The sequence below is a fragment of the Myotis lucifugus genome, unplaced genomic scaffold (genome assembly GCF_000147115.1).
Source record: "Myotis lucifugus unplaced genomic scaffold, Myoluc2.0 scaffold_4, whole genome shotgun sequence".
Taxonomy (NCBI): Eukaryota; Metazoa; Chordata; class Mammalia; order Chiroptera; family Vespertilionidae; genus Myotis; species Myotis lucifugus.
In genome coordinates this window covers 18,852,284-18,873,890 of record NW_005871052.1, presented here as the reverse complement: position 1 = coordinate 18,873,890, position 21,607 = coordinate 18,852,284, and the positions used below count along the sequence as shown (strand labels likewise).

Sequence of the window (21,607 nt, the reverse complement as noted above, 5' to 3'; positions counted from 1 at the left end):
GCCTTCCCGCTGCAGTTTGAAAATCTGTTTGAGGCAGCTCTGCTCTGTATCTATTATTGTTCAAAAGTTTATAATGGTCTTTATTATCCATGAATGAGTGAGATCATGTGGTATTTTTCCTTCATTGACTGGCTTATTTCACTTAGCATAATGCTCTCCAGTTCCATCCATGCCATTGCAAATGGTAAGAGTTCCTTCTTTTTTACAGCAGCATAGTATTCCATCGTGTAGATGTACCACAGTTTTCTAATCCATTCATCTACTGATGGGCACTTAGGCTGTTTCCAGATCTTAGCTATGGTGAATTGTGCTGCTGTGAACATATGGGTGCATAGATCCTTTCTGATTGGTGTTTCTGGTTTCTTGGGATAAATTCCTAGAAGTGGGATCACAGGGTCAAATGGAGTTCCATTTTTAGTTTTTTGAGGAAATCCCATACTGTCTTCCATAGTGGCTGCACCAGTCTGCATTCCCACCAGCAGTGCACAAGTGTTCCTTTTTCTCCAAATCCTCTCCAGCACTTGTTGTTTGTTGATGTGTTGATGATAGCCAGTCTGACAGGTGTGAGATGGTACCTCATTGTTGTTTTGATTTGCATCTCTCAGATGATTAGTGACTTTGAGCATATTTTCATATGTCTCTTGGCTTTCTGAAAGTCCTCTTTTGAAAGGTGTCTATTTAGATCCTTTGCCCATTTTTTGATTGGATTGTTTATCTTCCTTTTGTTAAGTTGTATGAGTTCCCTATAAATTTAGAGATTAGGCCCTTATCAGATATGACATTGGCAAATATGTTTTCCCACGCAGTGGGCTTTCTTGTTGTTTTGTTGATGGTTTCTTTTGCTGTGCAGAAGCTTTTTATTTTGATGTAGTCCCATTTGTTCATTTTCTCTTTAGTTTTAAGTGCCCTAGGAGCTGTATCAGTGAAGAAATTGCTTCAGCATATGTCTGAGATTTTCTTGCCTTTGGATTCTTCTAGAATTTTTATGATTTCCCATCATACATTTAAGTCCTTTATCCATTTTGAGTATATTTTTGTGTATGGTGTAAGTTGGTGGTCTAGTTTCATTTTCTTACATGTATCTGTCCAATTTTACCAACACCATTTATTTAAGAGGCTATCTTGGCTCCATTGTATGTTCTTGCCTCCTTTGTCAAATATTAATTGAGCATAGTGGTTTGAGTCGATTTCTGGGTTCTCTATTCTATTCCATTGGTCTATATGTCTGTTCTTGTGCCAGTACCAGGCAGTTTTGAGAACAGTGGCTTTGTAATACAGCTTGATATCTGGTATTGAGATCCCACCTATTTTGTTCTTTCTCAGGATTGCTGCAGCTATTCGGGGTCATTTTTTATTCCAGATGAATTTTTGGAGAGTTCGTTCTAGATCTGTGAAGTATGCTGTTGGTATTTTAATGGGAAGGGCGTTGAATTTATAGATTGCTTTGGGTAGTATGGACATTTTAATGATGTTGATTCTACCAATCCAAGAACATGGTATGTTCTTCCATCTGTTTATGTCTTCCTCTATCTCCTTTTTCAACGTCCTGTAGTTTTCTGAGTAGAGGTCTTTTACCTCTTTAGTTAAGTTTATTCCTAGGTAGCTTAATTTTTTTTGGTACGATAGTAAATGGGATTGTTTTTTTAATCTCTCTTTCTGAAAGTTCACTATTGGTGTATAGAAATGCCTCAGATTTCTTGGGGTTAATTTTGTATCCTGCTACATTGCCAAATTCATGTATTAAGTCTAGTAGTTTTTTGATGGAGTCTCTAGGGTTTTGTATGTATAATATCATGTCGTCTGCAAATAAAGACAGTTTTACTTCCTCTTTTCCAATTTGGATGCCTTTTATTTATTCTTGTCTAATTGCAATGGCTAATACTTCCAGGACTATGTTGAACAGGAGTGGTGAGAGTGGGCATCCCTGTCTTGTTCCTGTTCTTAGGGGAAATGGTGTTAGTTTTTGTCCATTGAGTATTATGTTGTCTGTGGGCTTGTCATATATGGCTTTTATTATGTTGAGGTATGATCCTTCTACTCCCACCTTGCTGAGAGTTTTTATCAAAAGTGGGTGTTGGATTTTGTCAAATGCTTTTTCTGCATCAATTGATATGACTATGTGGTTTTTTTTCTTTCAATTTGTTTATGTGATGTATCACGTTTATGGATTTGTGGATATTGTACCATCTTTGCATCCCTGGAATAAATCCTACTTGGTCATGGTGTATGATCTTTCTGATGTACTGCTGGATCCGAATTGCTAAGATTTTGTTGAGGATTTTGGCATCTATGTTCATGAGGGATATTGGCCTGTAATTCTATTTCATTGTGTTGTCTTTACCTGGTTGTGGTATTAGGGTGATGCTGGCTTCATAGAATGAGCTTGGAAGTGTTCCTTCCTCTTGAATTTTTTGTAGTAGTCTGAGGAGGATAGGTTTTCGTTCTTCCTTGAATGTTTGGTAAAACTCCCCTGTGAAGCCGTCTGGTCCTGGGCTTTTGTTTCCTGGGAGCTTTTTGATGACTGCTTCAATTTCTTCCATAGTTATTGGCCTATTGAGATTTTTAGATTCTTCCTGATTGAGTTTTGGAGTGTTGTATTTTTCTTGGAATTTGTCCATTTCCTCCAGGTTGTCTAGTTTGTTGGAGTAGAGTTGTCCATAGTATTGTTTAACAATCATTTGTATTTCTGTGGGGTCTGTTGTTATTTCGCCTCTATCGTTTCTGATTTTGTTTATTTGGGTCCTCTCTTTTTGCTTCTTGGTGAGCCTTGTTAGAGGTTTATCATTCTTGTTTATCCTTTCAAAGAACCAGCTCTTGGTTTCATTGATTTTCTGTATTGTTTTTTTGGTCTCTATGTCATTTATTTCTTCTCTAATCTTTATTATCCCCTTCCTTCTGCTCACTCTGGGGTTTTCTTGTTGCTCTCTTTCTAATTCTTTGAGTTGTAGAGTTAGATGATTGACTACCATTTTTTCTTGTTTTTTGAGATAGGCCTGTAGAGCTATAAACTGCCCTCTCAGGACTGCTTTCATTGTGTCCCATAGGTTTTGGATTGTTGTGTTTTCATTGTCATTAGTTTCCAGGATGTTCTTAATTTCTTCTTTGATCTCATTGGTAACCCAATCAATTTTTAAAAACATGCTATTCAGCTTCCAATTGTTGGAGTATTTTGGGTTGTTTTTATTTTAGTTTATTTCTAATATTATGCCATCGTGGTCTGAGAAGATGCTTGGTATGATTTCAATCTTCTTGAATTTGGGGATACTTTGCTTGTGACCCAATATGTGGTCTATTTTTGAGTGTGTCATATGAGCACTTGAGTAGAATGTATATTCCGTGGCTTTGTGGTGAAGTGTTCTGAAGATGTCAATTAAGTCCATCTGATCTAGTGAGTCATTTAGGATTGCTGTTTCTTTGCTGATTGTTTGTCTAGAGGATTTATCCAGTGATGTCGGTGGTTTATTAAAGTCCCCTACTATGATTGTATTGTTGTGGATCTCTCCTTTGATATCTTTCAGCAGTTTTTTTTTTAAATATATTTTATTGATTTTCCACAGAGAGGAAGGGAGAGAGATAGAGAGTTAGAAACATCGATGAGAGAGAAACATCGATCAGCTGCCTTCTGCACATCCCCCACTGGGCACGTGCCTGCAACCCAGGTACATGCCCTTGACCGGAATTGAACCTGGGACCCTTCAGTTCGCAGACCGACGCTCTATCCACCGAGCCAAACTGGTTTCGGCTTCAGCAGTTTTTTTTATATATTTCGGTGCTCCTGCATTGGGTGCATATATGTTTACCAGAGTTATATCTTCTTGTTGTATTGATCCCTTTAATATTATGAAGTGGCCTTCCTTATCTCTTGTTATGGCCTTCACTTTGATGTCTATTTTGTCCGATATAAGTATTGCTACCCCAGCTTTCTTTTCATTTCCATTTTCCTGAAAGATATTTTTCCATCCTTTCACTGTCAGTCTGTGTGAGTCTCTTCTCATGAGGTGGGTCTCTTGTAGACAGCAAATGTATGGGTCATGATTTTTTATCCATTCAGCCACTCGATGTCTTTTGGTTGGAGCATTTAGTCCGTTTACATTTAAAGTTATTATTGAAAGGTACTTGTTTGTAGCCATTTCTTTTTCTGTGTGGCTGCTTTCTTTCTGAGCTTTTTATTTCTTCTTTTTACACCAGTCCCTTTAGCATTTCTTGCATTGCTGGCTTGGTGGTGATAAACTCCCTTAACCTTTTATGTCTGTGAAGCTTCTTATTTCCCCTTCAATTTTGAATGATAGCCTGGCTGGATAGAGTATTCTTGGATTCAGTCCTTTGCTTTGCATCACTTTGTAAATTTCTGTCCATTCTTTTCTGGCCTGATGTGTTTCTGTTGAGAAATCATTTGATAATCTAATGGGAGATCCCTTCTATGTAACTTTCCGTCTCTCTCTTGCAGCCTGTAAGATCCTCTTTTTGTCCTGAACATTTGCCATGGTAATTATGAGGTGTCTTGGTGTGTGTCTTTTCAGGTTCACCTTGTTTGGGACTTTCTGTGCTTGTGTGACTTTTTTCTTCCCCATCTCAGGGAAGTTTTCTGATATTATTTCTTCAAATAGATTTTCTAATCCTTGTTCCTCTTTCTTTTGTTCTGGCACCCCTATTATTCATATGTTGTTTCGTTTCATGTTGTCCCAAAGCTCCCTTAGACTCTCCTCCTGTCTTTTAATTTTTTTCTCCAATTGAAGTACAGTTTGGGTGTGTTTTGCTTCCTTGTCTTCTAATTCACTAATTCGGTCCTCCGCTTCTCCTAGTCTACTGTTGATACTTTCAATGGTGTTTTTTATTGCAGCTATATCGCTCTTTGTTTCTTTTTGGGTCTTACATACGTTATTCATTTTTTCATCTGTTTCTTCTTGCTTCTTGCATAAGTTATTGATTTTTTCCTCCATCCGGTTTATGCACTCTAGGACCCTTATTCTGAATTATCTTTCTGCCATGTTGCATGCCTCTGTATCACTTAGCTGCTTTTCTGGTGAGCCCTCCTTTTCTTTCCTTTGGGGGTTTCTTTGTCTACCCAAGTTTGATCTTACCGACAGATCTAGATGTTGAGTCATTCAGTGGCTGCTCCCTGGGTGGCAGTGGCTCCTCGGGCTGTGGTTGCTCCTTGGGCGGTTGCGGTAACAGCTGCTCCTCAGTTGGCAGCAGCTCCTCTGGTAGGTGCTGTTCACAGCTGTGGTGGCTCTTCTGGCCTGTGGGGGGAGGCTTCACATACAGCTGCTTTTCCTCAGACAGAGGGTGTGGTGATCAGGAGGCTGCTGTTGCTTGGATCTACTGCTTTGATTTCAAGGCACAGAATACAACACAACAAGGCACAACGTACCAGGCACTGAACACTAATGTATTCACGATATTAATAACCCCAAATCAAGGTGACCACCTGAATTAAGAGAGTTAGGGGATAAGGAAGAAAGAAGATAAAACGATAAAAGAGAAAAAAGAAAAGAAAATATAAGAAACAAAAAGAGTGAAAAAATGAAATTGGGGAAAAGGGAGGGAAATAAAAAGAACTAAAAGAGAGAATGAAGCAGAATAGGAGAAGAGACTATTTATATGAGGAGAAAACTCCAGTAGAACCGCCACTAATCCCAACAAATTCCAGCAACAGATCCCTGGATATGAATGCAAACTACAAACATCCTATAATATCAAGTGAGACAATGGAAAACAGAAGCACAAAAATAACTGGGGGGTGGGGGGGAAACCAGCAGAAAAAGAAAAAGAAAAACAACCTCACAACGAATCCAAAAAAAAAAACACAAAACACACACACACAAAAAATATACTCAACAATCAAGCAAACAGCAACAAAATCATGGAAATATAAAAGAAAAAAAATTGGATAGTGAAGAAAGATAAGGGAGAAGTGTATAAGGATTTAGAGCAGTGGATTGGAAATAGGATATATAAGTTGGGTGAAATTTTGACAGGGGGTAAAAAGAAGGAATAGGGATAATCTAAAGCAGGAATAGGGTAAGAGAAATAGGACAACAAAAGGGGATAAGTGAGGAAGAGGGTTCTAACATAGAGGTAAAATTTAGGTAGAGAAAAATGATGCTAAAGGAACGATGAAAATAGAATGGAGAACACTAATCCCAAAAGAAAATAAAGAGAAAATAAAACGGCACTTTAAAAAAATGGTAAAATTGTAGCAGTAATAATATTCGTTAAAAATAAAAATGTAGTAATTAAAAGGGTAAAATCAGGTGATGGAAAAATAAAATAAAATTGGTTTCTTTGTTAAAAGGTGAAAAAGAATTAAAAAATAGATAAAAATTTGCAGTAGTCCTTCGATTCTTCTACTCTTCAATATGGCTCGCCTTTGTCCTGCCAGGTATTCAGGAGAGTGTTGAATTCCCCTGTGATACACTGTTCCTCCGTGTTGTAAACCACAGTCCTGATTTTAAAGCAGGCCGTATTTGTGTCCCAGACTGCCTTAATTTGTATTTACCTAAGAGTCAGTTTGTGGTTCAGCCTCTGGGTGGCAGTGTTTCTGGATTGGCCTCTGAGGCTATACGGCCTCTCTGTCCAGTAGCTAAGGTTTATTTTCTCTATTGCACTTAAAACTGGTTTGGGGAAGTCCACTGCCCAGAGCTGGTTCTTTAATCGTTACCCTGCTCTGCGTTGTTGCTGGGACTGAAAGTCCCTCTATAGGCCAGACCCTGTCAACTCCCAGAGACTAATCAGATTATTTTAATCCTTCATCTCATTCAGGGCGGGATCTAGGTGTGGCTGGAGGGAGGAATCCCACCCTCCAGAGAGAATGGCTGTCCTAGTCCTGGGCTCAGGGGTAACTCAGCACTCAATTTGCCGCCACCTCTCCTGGCCCCCCTTCTCTCCTCAGCCTCTCCCCAGATTCCACTCGTCTGCACCTTCTCCCTCTCTTCAACACAGGTGAGTGTCTGTATCTGAAATGTCCTATGAACAGGGTTCAGTGAGAACAAACAAACAAACGCCGGCCGTGGAAACAGGGAAGGCTGAGTCTCTGTAAGCTCCTCTCTTACCGGCACTGCATGGTATGGTCAGCTCTTCAGGCTGCCCCTTTTAGGCTCAGTCCTCCTTAATTACAGAACCCAGGTCTCAAATCCCCGGGCGCCAGCAATCCCACTGATCTCTTTTCCCCAGTCAGGGGCTGTGCCTGTTCCAAGGGATGCGGCTGTCTGCTACTCGGTCTCCCTCCGACCCTCTGGGCTCAGAGGTCTGGCAAACTTTCCTGCCCAGATCCCTGGTTTTTTTACCTTTCCAGGGGAGCTCTGCCCTTCCCAGCTGTAATCTGTCTCACCAGCTGAGTCTCCTTCACCAATTCGGGGTGGGTGTTATTGGTTTCAGCTGCTTACTCCAATTGCTTCGGGACAAGACCTGTGACACATCTGCCTACACCGCCGCCATCTTTTTCTCTCCTCTCACTGATGTTTCTATCTCTCCTCACTTGCCTTCTCTCTAAAAATCAATAAAAATATTTTAAAAAATGATTGCTTTGGGTATTCAGGGTCTTTTTGGTTCCAGGTGAACTTTAGAATTACTTGTTCTACTTTTTTTAAAATATGCTATTGGTGTTTTATAGGAATTAAATGGGATCTGTAAATTGCTTTGGATAGTATGGACATTTTAACAATATTAATTCTTGCTATCCATGAGCATAGTATATCCTTTCATTTCTTTGTATTTTCTTCAATTTCTTTCTTTATTGTCTTATAGATTCTTGAGCATAGGTCTTTTGTCTCCTGTATTAAATTTATTCCTGAGTATTTTTTAAATGCAATTATAAATTGAATTGTTTTCTTAATTTCTCTATCTGACATTTTTATTGGTATATAAATAAGTATCTATTTTCTGAATATTTATTTTTACATTGTTACTTTATTAAATTCATGTATCAGCTCTAATATGTTTTTGGTGGAATCTTTAGTGCTTTTTATGTATAGTATCATAGAATCAACAAATAGTGAGTTTTACTTTTTCCTCTCCAGTTTGGATGCCTTTCATTTCCTTTTCTTATCTGATTGTTGTGGCCAGGACTTCCAATACTATGAAGAATAAAAGTGATGAAAATGGACATCCCTGTGTTGTTCTGGATCGTAACAAAAAAAAAGCTTTCAGCTTTTCACCATTGAGTATGATGTTAGTTGTGATTTTCTCATATATGGCTTTTATTATGTTGAAGTATGTTTCCACTACCTCAACTTTGATGAAAGTAATCATAAATGGGTTTGGATTTTGGCAAATGCTTTGATTGATATTCATTTTTGTCCTTCATTTTGTTTAAGTGCCATGTAATGCTCATTGATTTGCAGATATTGAACCAACTTTGCATACCAGGAATAAATCCTACTGGATCGTGGTGTATGATATTTTTAAAATATGTTTTTATTGATTTTTAGAGAAAGAGGAAGGGAGAGGGACAGAGAGATAGAAACATTGATGAGAGAGAAATATTATTGATCGGGTGCCTCTGCACACCCCCTACTGGGGATCAAGCCCACAACCAAGCAATTGCCCTAACTAGTAATGGAACCATGACCTCTTACCTCCTGGGTCAATGCTTAACCGCCGAGCCACACTGGCTGGGTGGTGTGTGATCTTTTTAATGTATTGATTAATTTGATTTGTAAATATTTTGTTGAGGATTTTTGCATATATATTCATCAGGGATATTGGCCAATAATTCTCTTTTTTTTGTAGTGCCTTTTTCTGGTGTTGGTATCAGGGTAAGGCTGGCCTTGTAAAATAAATTTGGGAACTGCTCCTCATATTCAATATTTTAGAAAAGTATGAGGACAGGTATTAATTCTTCTTTAAATGTTTGGTAAAAATTCACCTATGAAACCATTTGGTCCAATACTTTTGTTTGTTGGGAGTTTTTTAGTTAATTATTCTATTTTGTTACTATTTATTGGTCTCATCACATTTTCTTTTCTTTGTATTTTGAAATATTTTGGGTTGCTTTAAATTTATCCATTTATTCCAGGTTTTCCAATTTGTTGATATATAATTATTCATAGTGTTTCCTTATAATCTTTGAATTTCTGTGGTGTCAGTTGTAACTAATCTTTCTTGTCTGATTTTATTTGGGCCCTTTTTTTCTCCTTGATAAGTCTGGCTAAAGATTTATCGATAAATGTCGCCTATTTACCCACTCTCTCCCCATTCCCTAACCCCCCATAGGCCTTAATCACACTATTGTCTTGATCCATGGGCTATGCATATAAGTTCTTTGGTTGTTTCTTCTTGCACGCTTCACTCTGAAATGTGTCAGTCTGTTCCATGCCTCAGAACTTTTTTTTTACTTTATTTTATTTATGTCTTCTATAAGCTTTATATTTCCTTCTTTCTACTCAATTTGGACTATGCATGTTCTTTTTAAAAAATTTTTCAAAGGGTTTTTTTTTTAAATCCTCATCCTAGGATATGTTTATTGATTTTAGAGAGAGGAAAAGAGAGAGAGAGAGGTGAGAGAGAAACAGAAACATTGATTAGTGTCTCTCATATGCTGCCCAAACAGGGTCTGAACCTGCAACCAGTCTACATGCCCTGACCAGGAATAGAACCTTTGGTGTAAGGTACGATGCTCCAACCAACTGAACCACATTGACTAGGAATATGCTTGTTCTTTTTTTAAAAGTACTTTTAAGTATAGGGTTAGATTGTATATTTGAGATATTTCTTGTTTCTTGAGGTAACCTATTGCTATAAATTTTCCTCTTTGAATTGCTTTGGCTGTGCCCCATAGATTTTTGGATTTTGTTTTATTTTCATTTCTCCCAAGGTATCTTTTGATTTTTTTCTTGATCTTATTGTTAAATAATGCATTGTTTAGTAGCATATTATTTAACCTTCAGGTGTTTCTGCTTTTTTTAGTTTTCTTTTGCAAATGATATCCAGATTTATATCATTGCCAATGAAGATATTTATTATGATATTAATATTCTTAAATTTATTAAGACTTACTTTTTTTCTTTATTGATTAAGGTATTGCATGTGTGTCCCTTTTCACCTAACATGTGGTCTATTCTGAAAAAAGATCCATGTTCACTTGAAAAAAATGTATATTGTTGGCTTTTGAGTGAAACATCCTAAAAATATCAATTAAGTGCATCTTGTCTATAGTGTCATTCAAGGCAATGGCTTTCTTGCTAATTTTTTCAATAGAAAATCTATCCATTGAGGTCAATGGGGAATTAAAATCCCCCACTATGACCATATTACTTTTGATCTCTTTCTTTAGGTACATCAATATTTGCTTTACATATTTAGCTGCTCCTATGTTGTTTACAAGAGTTATATTCTCTTGTCCAGATTAATTCCTTTATTGTTGAAATGACCCATTTTCTCTTTTTATTTTACAACTTCTGTTTTAAAGTTCACTGTTTTAAAGTTTAAAGTATTGCTACCCCAGCTTATTTTTTATTTTCATTTGCATGACATATCTTTGTACATCCCTTAGTTTATGTATGTCTTTTGATCTGAAATGGATGTCTTTTAAGTAGCATATATACATGTCTTATTTTTCTTTCTTTAAAATTTATCTTTATTGTGAACATGACAAATGTCCCCCCTTTTATCCATTGACACCTCTCCTATCCACTCCTGTCCCCTCCCCAAGCCTATATTCCACTATTGTCTATGTCCATGGGTTACATATCTATTCTTTGGTTGATTTCTTACCTTCCCCACCTTTCCTCTGAGAATCTTCATTCAGTCTGTTGAATGCTTCCATGTCTCCGGATCTATTTTGTTTATCAGTTTAATTAATTAATTAATTAATTAATTAGATTCCACATATGAGTGAGATCATGTGACATTTGTCTTTCTCTGACTGTCTTATTTATCTTAGCATAACAGTCTCCACGTCTCTACATGTTGTCTCAAATGGTAAGAGGTCCTTTCTGTTTTACAGCTGCATAATACTCCCTTGTATAAATGTACTGCAGCTTTATTATCCACTAATCTACTGATGGGCACTTGGGCTATTTCCAAATCTTAGCTATTGTAAATTGTGCTTCTATGAACATAGAGGTGCATATATTCTTTCTGTTTGGTGTTTTAGGCTTCTTAGGATATATTCCTAGATTTAAGAGCACTGGGTCAAATTGCAGTTCCATTTTTATTTTTTGAGGAAATTACATACTGTTTTCCATAGTGGATGTACCAGTCTGCATTCCCACCAGCAGTAAACTAGGGTTCCATTTTCTCCACATCCTCACCAGCACATGTTGTTTCTTGGCATATTGATGGTAGCCATATGGCAGGTGTGAGGTAATACCTCACTGTCATTTTAATTTGCATCTCTCTGGTGATTAGTGACTTTGAGCATTTTTTCATATGTCTCATGGCTTTTTGTATGTCATTGTTGGAAAAGTGCCTATTTCGGTCCTCTTCCCATTTTATGATGGAATTGTTTGTCTTCCTTGTGTGGAGTTGCATGAGTACTTTATATATTTTGAAACTAAAGCCCTTATCAGATGTATCATTAACAAATATGTTATCTCATACTGTGGATTCCCTTTTCATTTTGATGGTGGTTTATTTTGCTGTGCATAAGCTTTTTATTTTTATTTAGTCCCATTTTTTCTTTTGCCCTAGGCATCGTATCAGTGAAAATTTTGCTACATTAGATGTCTAATATTTTGCTACCTATGTTTTCTTCAAGGATTGTTATGGTTTCACAACTGACATTTAAGTCTTTTATCCATTTTGAGTTTATTCTTGTGTATGGTGTAAGTTGGTGGTCTAATTTCATTTTTTTACGTATACCTGTCCTATAATGCCAACACCATTTATTGAAGAGACTGTCTTTACTCCATTGATTGCTTTTGCCTCCTTTATCAAATATTAATTGAGCATAATGGCTTGGTTTGATTTCTAGGTTCTTTGTGATGTTTCTTTGATCTATAGTCCTGTTCTTGTGCCAGTACCATCCTTTTTTGATTACAGTGGCTTGGTAGTATATCTTGATGTCTGGTATTGTGATGCCTCTAAATTGGTTCTTCTTTCTCAAGATTGCTGCAGCTACCTAGGATCTTTTTGGTTCCATATAAGTTTTGGAGTGTTGATTCTAAATTTGTGAAATATGTCATTGGTATTTTGATAGGGATTGCAGTGGTTCAAATATTGCTTTGGGTAGTATTGCCATTTTAATGATGTTAATTCTACCAATCCATGGACACAGTAGATCCTTCCACACACTAGAGGCCTGTTGCACGAATTCGTGCACGGGTGGGGTCCTTCGGCCTGGCTGGCAAATGGGGCCAATGGGGACCTGCCAGCTGGAGGGAGTGACCACGGGAGGTTGGCTGTGGGAGCGCACTGACCACCAGGAGGTAGCTTCTTGTTCAGTTGACAGGTTGTAATGGTCACTTAGGCTTTTATATATATAAATATATATTATCACCTTTTTCAATGTCTTGTAGATTTCTGAGTACAGGATTTTACTTCCTTGGTTAAGTTTATTCCTAAGTATATTAATTTTGTTTGCATAGTAAATAGGATTTTTTTCTTTTAGTTTTCTTTCTGGGAGTTCATTATTGGTGTATAAAAAGAACACAGATTTCTGGAAGTTAATTGTGTATCCTGCTACATTGCCAAAATCATTTATTAAATCTAGTAAATTTTTGGTGGAGTCTTTAGAGTTCTCTATGTACAATATCATGTAATTTGTGAATAATGACAGCTTTACAACCTACTTCAAATTTGAATGCCTTTTCTTTTTTTCTTTTTGTCTGATTGCTGTGGCTAGGACTTCAGTTCTATGTTGAATAAAGAAATGAAAGCAGAAAAACCTGTCTTGTTTTTGTTCTTAGGGGAAATGGTTTTAGTTTATCCACATTGAATATGATGTTGGTTGTAGGTTTGTCATACATGCACACTATTATGTTGAGGTATGATCCCTCTATCCCCACTAAGCTGAGAATTTTTATAAAAATGAGTGCTGGATTTTGTTGAATGCTTTTTCTGCATCTATTGATATGATCATGTGATTTTTGTCTTTCAATTTGTTTATGTGATATATCACATTTATTGATTTGTGAATTTTGTATAAGCTTAACATCCCAAGAATAAATTCCTTCTGGTCATGGTGTATAATCTTCTTGATATAGTACTGGATCCTATTTGATAATATTTTGTTGAGGATTTTAACATCTACTTTCATTAGGGTTATTGGCCTGTAATTCTCTTACTTTGTAGTGTCTTTATCTGGTTTTGGAAATAGGATGATGCTGACCTCATGAAAAGAGCTTGGAAGTGTTCTTTCTTTTTGGATTTCTTGGAATAGTTTTAGGAGGATAGGTGTCAGTTCTTTGAATATTGGGTAAAACTCCCTTGGGAGTTATTTTCTGGGAGTTTTGTTTTTTTCTTACTGCTTCAATTTATTCAGTTTTTATTGGCCTATTCATGCTTTCTGATTCTTCCTGATTCAGTTTTGGAAGGTTGCATATTTCTAAGAATTTGTCCATTTCATCCACATTGTCCAACTTGTTGGCATGTAGTTCATAGTATTTCTTACAATCCTTTGTATTTCTTTGGTGTCAGTTGTTATTTCACCTCTTTCATTTCTGATTTTATTTATTTGTTTCCAATCCCTTTGTTTCCTCACGAGTCTAGCTAAAGTTTTACCAATCTTGTTTATCCCTTCCATGAACCAGCTCTTGGTTTCATTGATATTTTGTATTGTTTATTTAGTCTCTATGTCATTTATTTCTTCTTTGATCTTTTTTTAAGTTTTTTTAAAAAAATTTATTGTTTAAAGTATTACAAATAGTAGGACATCTGTCTCCTTTTCTTCCCAATTAACCTTCTCATGGCATCCCCTACCCCCCAGCACTTGCTCTCATCAATGACACTTGCCCCCAGTGTTTTGCATCCATTGGCTATGCTTATATGCATGCATACACATCGTTCAGTTGATCTCTTACCACCGCAGCCGTCCCCTGCATTCCCAATGTAGTTTGACAGTCTATGCAATGCTTCTTTGCCTCTGTACCTATTTTTGCTCATCAGTGTATAATGTTCTTTATATTCCACAAATGAGTGAGATCATGTGGTATTTATCTTTCACAGACTGGCTTATTTCACTTAGCATAATGCTTGCCAGCTCCACCCATGCTGTTGCAAATGGTAAGAATTCTTTCTTTTTACCACAGCGTAGTATTCCATTCTGTAGATGTACCACAGTTTTCTAATCCACTCATCTGCTTATGGGCACTTAGGCTGTTTCTAAATCTTAGTTATTGTAAATTGTGCTGCTATGAACATAGGGGTGCATATATCCTTTCTGATTGGTGTTTCTGTTTTCTTGGGATATATTCCTAGAAGTGGTATTATTGGATCAAATGGCAGTTCCATTTTTAATGTTTTGAGGAAACACCATACTGTTTTCCACAGAGGCTGCACCAGTCTGCATTCCCACCAGCAGTGAAGGAGGGTTCCTTTTTCTCCACATCCTTTCCAGCACTTGTAGTTTGTTGATTTGTTGATGATAGCCATTCTGACAGGTGTGAGATGGTACCTCATTGTTGTTTTGATTTGCATCTCTCAGATGATTAGTGACTTTGAGCATGTTTTCATATGTCTCTTGACTTTCTGTATGTGCACTTTTGAAAAGTATCTATTTAGGACCTTTGCCCATTTTTTGATTGGATTGTTTATCTTCCTTTTGTGAAGTTGTATGAGTTCCCTGTAAATGTTGGAGTTTAAAACATTATCTGAGATAGCATTGACAAATAAGTTTCCCATGCAGGGGGCTTTCTTGTTGTTTTGTTGATGGTTTCTTTTGCTGTGCAGGAGTTTTTATTTTGATGTAGTCCCATTTGATTATTTTCTTCTTAGTTTTCATTGCCCTAAGGGCTGTGTCTATAAAGATAGTGCTATGACAAATGTGTGATATTTTGCTGCCTATGGCTTCTTCTAAGATTTTTGTGGTTTCCCATCTTACGTTTCAGTCCTTTATCCATTTTGAGTTTATTTTTGTGTATGGTGTAAGTTGGTGGTCTAGTTTCATTTTTTGCAAGTATCTGTCCAGTTTTCCCAACACCATTTATTGAAGAGACTGTCTTGACTCAATTGTATACTCTTGCCTCCTTTGTCAAATATTAATTGATCATAATGGCTTGTGTCGATTTCTGGGTACTCTGTTCTGTTCCACTGGTCTATATGTCTGCTCTTGTGTCAGTACCAGGAAGTTTTGAGAACAGGTATTGTGATCCCTCCATCATTGCTCTTCTTTCTCAAGATTGCTACAGCTATTTAGGGTCTTGTTTACTACAGATGAATTTTTGGAGAATTTTTTCTAGGTCTTTGACATATGCCATTGGTATTTTAATGGGGATTGCGTTCAATTTATAGATTGCTTTGGGTAGTATGGACATTTAAATGATGTTGATTCTACCAATCCATGAACATAGTATATTCTTCCATTTGTTCATGTCTTCCTCTATCTCTTATTTTAGCATCCAGAAATTTCCTGAGCACAGGTCCCTTGTCTCCTTGGTTAAGTTTATTCATAGGTATCTTAATTTTTTGTTGTTGTTGTTGCAATGGTAAATGGGATTGCTTTTTAAATTTCTCTTTCTGTGAGTTCATTATTGGTGTATAGAAAAGCCATAGACTTCTGGTGTTAATTTTGTATCCTGCTACATTGCCGAATTCATTTATTAAGTCTAATAGATTTTTGATAGAGTCTTTGTTGTTTTCTATGTACAGTATTATGTCATCTGCGAACAAGGACAGTTTTACTCCTTCTTTTCCAATTTAGATGCCTTTTATTTCTTCTTTTCTGATTGCAATGGCTAGCATTTCCAGTACTATGTCAAATAGGAGTTGTGAGAGTGGGCATCCATGTCTTGTTCCTGTTCTTAGGGGAAATGGTTTTAGTATTTGTCCATTGAGTGTGATTTTGGGTGTGGGTTTGTCATATATGGCTTTTATTATGTTGCGGTATGGTCCTTTTATTCCCACCTTGCTGAGAATTTTTATCAAGACAGCGTGTTGGATTTTGTCAAATTATTTTTCTGCATCAATAGATATGATTATATGTGTTTTTTTCTCTCAGTATGTTTATGTGGTGTATCACATTTATTGATTTGCAGATATTGTACCATTCTTGCATCCCCAGAATAAATCTTAATTGGTCAAGTTGTATGATCTTTCTGAGGTAATGCTGGTTTCCATTTGCAGAAATTTTGTTGAGAATTTTGGCATCTATGTTTATCAGGGATATTGGCCTGTAATTCTCTTTCATGTATTGTCTTTATCTGGTTTTGGGATTAGTGCAATGCTGGCTTAGTAGAAAGAGCTTGTAAGTGTTCCTTTCTCTTGAATTTTTTGAATAGTCTGAGGAAGATTAGTTTTATTTGTTCTTTGAATGTTTGATAAAACTCCCCTGTGAAGCTGTCTGCTCCAGGACTTTTGTTTGTTGGAAATTTTTTGATTACTGCTTTAATTTCCTCCATAGTTATCAGCCTATTCAAATTTTTTTATTCCTCCTGGTTGCGTTTTGAAAGGTGGTATTTTTCTAGGAATATGTCCATTTCATCTAGGTTGTCCATTTTGTTGGAATAGAGTTGCTCATATTATTTTTTTATGATTTTTTGTATTTCTGTGCGTTCTGCTGTTTTTCTGTTTGTTTTCCCATAATGATTTATTCTCTACAATACTTCGTTAAAGAGTTCAATGATTTGCACTCAACAGTTATATAGCCAAGAGCCAACCAAGTGTAATACGAAGAATTGGTCTGAAGGTTATACAAAGTCTCTTGCTTCAAGGAAATAGGAAAATTAATAAAAACCACACAAGCTCCCTAGGCTCCAGAATCTCAACAGAAAATAACACCAACAGTTAGTGAAATTGTAGGTGTTAACATGGAAAACAGATCTTGTAAAAATATTAACACCTAGGACTTCTGTATAGATGATTTTTATTATAAACAATAAAATGTTATGTCTCCATTACAAGCCTTTCATATTGAAAGAATCTCTAACATGAATTGCTTTAATATTAACTCTGAAGCAAAAAAGTTTAAGAACCTCACAGTGGCAATAATCCAACACCGACAAACTCTACTGGTGAGACATTCTCTTTTAATGTAAAACAAACACAATTCATAATTACATAGAGAATGTCCTAGCTGTGGGTTTTATGAGACAAGTTAACTTTCCAGACCAAAAGGCACTCACTGCTAGGGATGAAACAAGCTCTGAACCAAACCAGCCACGCTGGGTTGGTTCCTTGAAAACAGTGGTCACCTACTGTTCAGCTTGAGCAGCCCAAGGACAAATGGAGCAAGCAAAACCATCCCTTCTCTTTAAACCTACCACTCACACGTGGACTGGCCGCCCTCATCACTGCGCAGGTGGAGTGTGCGGAAAGCAGTTCAGTTCTAGTTTGGAGCTGTCATCCCACTCTGCACAGCGGCCACATGGATGATCCAGACTCAGTGTTTTTCCTGAGAGCCACCTGCCACACATCTTCATGAGGTGGCCATGACTGGGCACTCCCAGACTGCTTCCTGACTAGGCCCCATTTAAGATGGACACGGATAGCACCATTCTTTCCAGGGCTACATAATTTTCCTTGGTCAACTCTGGAGTCCTTGTGACAAGCAAGAGGACCCCGAGAATCTCTGCTGCTGGGTCTGGATGGAGTGCAGGGACTTGGGAGCCCACTGCAGTGTGGTGCTGGGCTTCACCAGCCAGTTCTTGTGCAAATTCCAGCCCCCCTAGTGTGTGGGTTCAAATTTTTCTGTTCATTTTCTTAACAGCAGGTATCCTACCCCACCCCTAATAAGACAAAATAAAATAAAAAAATCACACTATACATTGGGGAAGACAGATGGGGCAGCATTTCTACGAGAAACAATAGGCTTGAAAAGCATGGCACTGTAAGTGCTTGCATGACCAGTTTCACTGAGCATGCTCAGGGGTAAAATTTTAACATCATTTTTTTTGCTTTTTTTTAATCTTTAGAAATTAAACACAACTTTTAACATAGAACACTTGAACAATAATGAAGTGTAGCCCTATAGATCAATACTGTTGTACAAATTGAAGGTGGGTGGTTTAGTCCCAAACCGACCACCCTGACATCAATCCATGGCACCTAAAAGTAACTGTCATCACGTTTGTAAGAAGACATTTATTATTCTCAGCAGCAGGAAATCATGAAACAATCCTTTCATCTTCAATAGCTTTTTTTCATTACCTCTGCAAGGAAAAGTGGCAGGAAGTGAGAATGCAGCCCAGCCTGGGCATCTAGATATCAGCTCATTGCCCCTGCACACACCATAGCTTAAGAGGATGACGCCAAGCTAACCTGCCCACCTTTATTCCACTCTTTCAAGAAATGAAACAGCTATGCCTATAATAGCATGTGTCGTGTCTTAGACTGTGTCCCTGTCGACCCCCTTCCCCAATTCCTGGCAGAAGAAAACTCAAAAGGTCTTTTGACTTGACTATTTGCCCATTCTGGAAAGCCACACCACCACCACATAAACTTTTAAAAATAAATTAAATAAATACGCCGAAACCGGTTTGGCTCAGTGGATAGAGTGTCGGCCTGCGGACTGAAAGGTCCCAGGTTCGATTCCGGTCAAAGGCATGTGCCTGGGTTGCGGGCACATCCCCCGTGGGAGATGTGCAGGAGGCAGCTGATCGATGGTTCTCTCTCATCAATGTTTCTAACTCTCTATCTCTCTCCCTTCCTCTTTGTAAAAAATCAATAAAATATATTTAAAAAAAAATAAAAATAAAAATAAATTAAATAAAAACATTGTGTCCACCAGGTTGACATCCAATCCACTTCAAGAGTTCTCCAAGTGCACTGTTGGACAGTGTTACCCTTAGGGTCTCTCCTCCCACCAGCCACTCCTCCTGGGGCCCTTCTAGCAGTGCCTCTGTGACAGTGCTGCCACAGCCCCTTCCAAGTCCCAGCTGCCATCAACTCTGCACCAAGGGGGTGAAGGCTGGGCAAGAGGGAAGAAGAACTTGCTGACAGGTACTTAGTCAGCAGCTATGGTAAAGGGAAGTATGCCACAGGAAAACAGAATGACCTAGACTAAAATGAGCTGTTTGGAACCCTGCCCTGGTGAGGTAAAGATTCCCAGCATATTAGGCAAGATAACGATTCACCTTGTTTAATTACACAGCTTTGTTCTAAAGTTCTGTAAAGGATGGAATCAACTGTCTTCTCACTTAAACAGGGAAACTAAAAAAAGGAACTCCTCTGCTTTTCAGTCCCTTAAAGATGTTTGCCTGAAAAGACAAAAACAGTTTGGAGACCTGGATTTTCTCCTGTGACAATGTATCTTTCTACAGCTCCACCCAGGTGCTTGTTTGAACATCTATGTCTTCTGTGAACCTATCCAGCTATAGGCACTGTTACCAGGTGAAGAGTGAGGTAGCCGGATGGTAAGGAGGAGGCCTCCCCTTTCACACTGCATGCGGCAAAGACATCAGGACCTCCTGCAGGCGTCCCAGTTCATTTCTCAGCAGGTTCCACCACAGAGCTCCCTGTGCAGTACCAGGAGACTCACTGCGAGAAGAGCGCCAGAAAATCCAACTGACAGCAGGGTTAGAATTAAACCCTGGAGGCTGGCTGAGCAACAAATGCGATCTGCCACGCCACCCGGGGGCTTTCCATCTGGATGTGGGTGTCTGTCCAGGAGCCTCACAGGACTCACGGTGCCCATGGACCCCCAAACATGGCATCCACTTATGAAGCATGGAGGTTATAATCAACTGTTGGTATGCAATAAACTGCACGTTTAAAAAAAGGAATTTAAAACAACCTAAAAATGTGTCTTGTTGGTCTCTGTTGCCCAGACTGCCAGGGGAAAACACATCTACTTGATCTGGGGAGGCTACAAGGGTGCAAGTGGGGTCAACCTTCAGGAATCATGAATTCCAGCTCCCACTTTGTAGCCAGCAAGCAGGTGGCCACGTGCATGCCAAGGGCCTTCTGAACCCATAGGCAATTCTCACTAGTCATGGAGAAGCCCCAATCCAACGGAACCCCATAATGAAGAAAGGCTGAAATAAGGCTTGGCCCCTCGAGTTCTGTTTCATCCAATATAATCCCGCCCTCCCACACCAACCCCAAGTCAGCTGGAGGTAGACTTGGCAACGGAAGCCAGCATCATAAAATGGTGTGGTAATAGAAGTAACTGGACCAGGAAGAGGAGGCATCTGCTCCAATGATGTCATAGACATTGGTGGCCACAGGGGGGTGGGACTAGTCATGCAGCTGTGTGTCAGGAATAATGATTGTAGAGGGGCAGGGCATGAAGAGTGCCATTCTGGAAACAGTGCTGTTGAGAAGCAATATATTCTGCATAACTGATTGTCACTTTCTCACTTCGGTACCTGGTGAGTATAATCATTTTTCTGAATTCACTGGTAATTGGAGCCTTAAAGCCACCTTTCTTGAGCAAGGAGTCTATTGTCTGGATCTGATCCCAGTCTTGCTCCTTAGCAACCTCAGGTAAATATGTGGCTGTACATTTGACACCTTTTTCATTGATGAATTCAATTTGAATCCCATGGACCCCTACCTCCCAGTCCTGGTAATCACTGGCATCCTCAAAGTTAGTAAGGAGGGAGACAGAGCAGGAAAATTTAGGCAGCTCCTCTCTGGTCAGGGGGGAAATCGACTGTCCTTAAGTGCACTGGTTAACGTGTATTCCCTGAGTCTTGGATGAAGATTCATGGCTGAGAAGGTCCCAATGCAGCCACGAAGCCACTTGTCCTGCCCTGTCTTCCATGTCACAAAGAGCGGATAGGGGCCATTGGTGAATCTAGGAAGTCATGGCTGAGGGAAGCCATAGAGGTGACAGTAGAGGACACCAAAGCAGTAGCAGCACATCTCTGCGGTCACCACCAGATTCTTGGTGGTGTTGGCAGTTCCATTGGGTCGGGGAAGAGGACTCAGAGCTCCTGATACGGGATTCATTTGTATAATGGAAGAGTTTCCAGGTCCCAGAGTTAAGTCTGACACATTCTCCCGACCACTGCTGCCATCCACATGCTGGTGGTTTTGAAGAGGTCCTGAACTAGAGCCAGGGACAGTGGTGGACTGGTTCCTGTGAGAGTGCATTCCACTTCCAGATAACTTGGGCTTCTTGACCCCACAACAGCCTGCTGCTAACTTGGGCTCGAGTGGAGGAATGCAGAGTCTTTTTCCCATCCTGACTCAGTGCTCGTGGTCTGGAATCTACAGAACCTGAAGCAGGAAGTTTGTATTGCCAGGGAAACAGCTATAACAGAGGAGGGGAGCTATTTTGTCTCTGAAATGAATTTTCTTCCCTCCGATTCCATTCTTTCTTCCTGTACCTTCTCTCCTGGGCCAGGCGCAGCCTGGGTAGATGGGACCTCTCGAACTCCGCCTTTTCCTGGCTCATGGAGCCATGCGCCTGGGGGGCCCAGAGAAGCTGCCGGCAGGCAGCGGACTGGTAGGCGCCGGCGCCAGCGGCAGAACTGGAGGGCCCCCGGGGCTTGAGGACTGAGCTGGACCAGCTGAGCCATCCGTATCCCAGCAGCCATTGGGGCAGGGTGACCGGATGCTCAGAGGA

The 21,607-nt window shown here is 39.0% G+C and overlaps 1 pseudogene; it reads right to left on the bottom strand.

The window, feature by feature from the left end:
- Positions 1-20,265: 20,265 nt before the first annotated feature.
- On the bottom strand, positions 20,266-21,407 carry LOC102428533 (annotated as a pseudogene).
- Between the last annotated feature and the right edge of the window lie 200 nt (positions 21,408-21,607).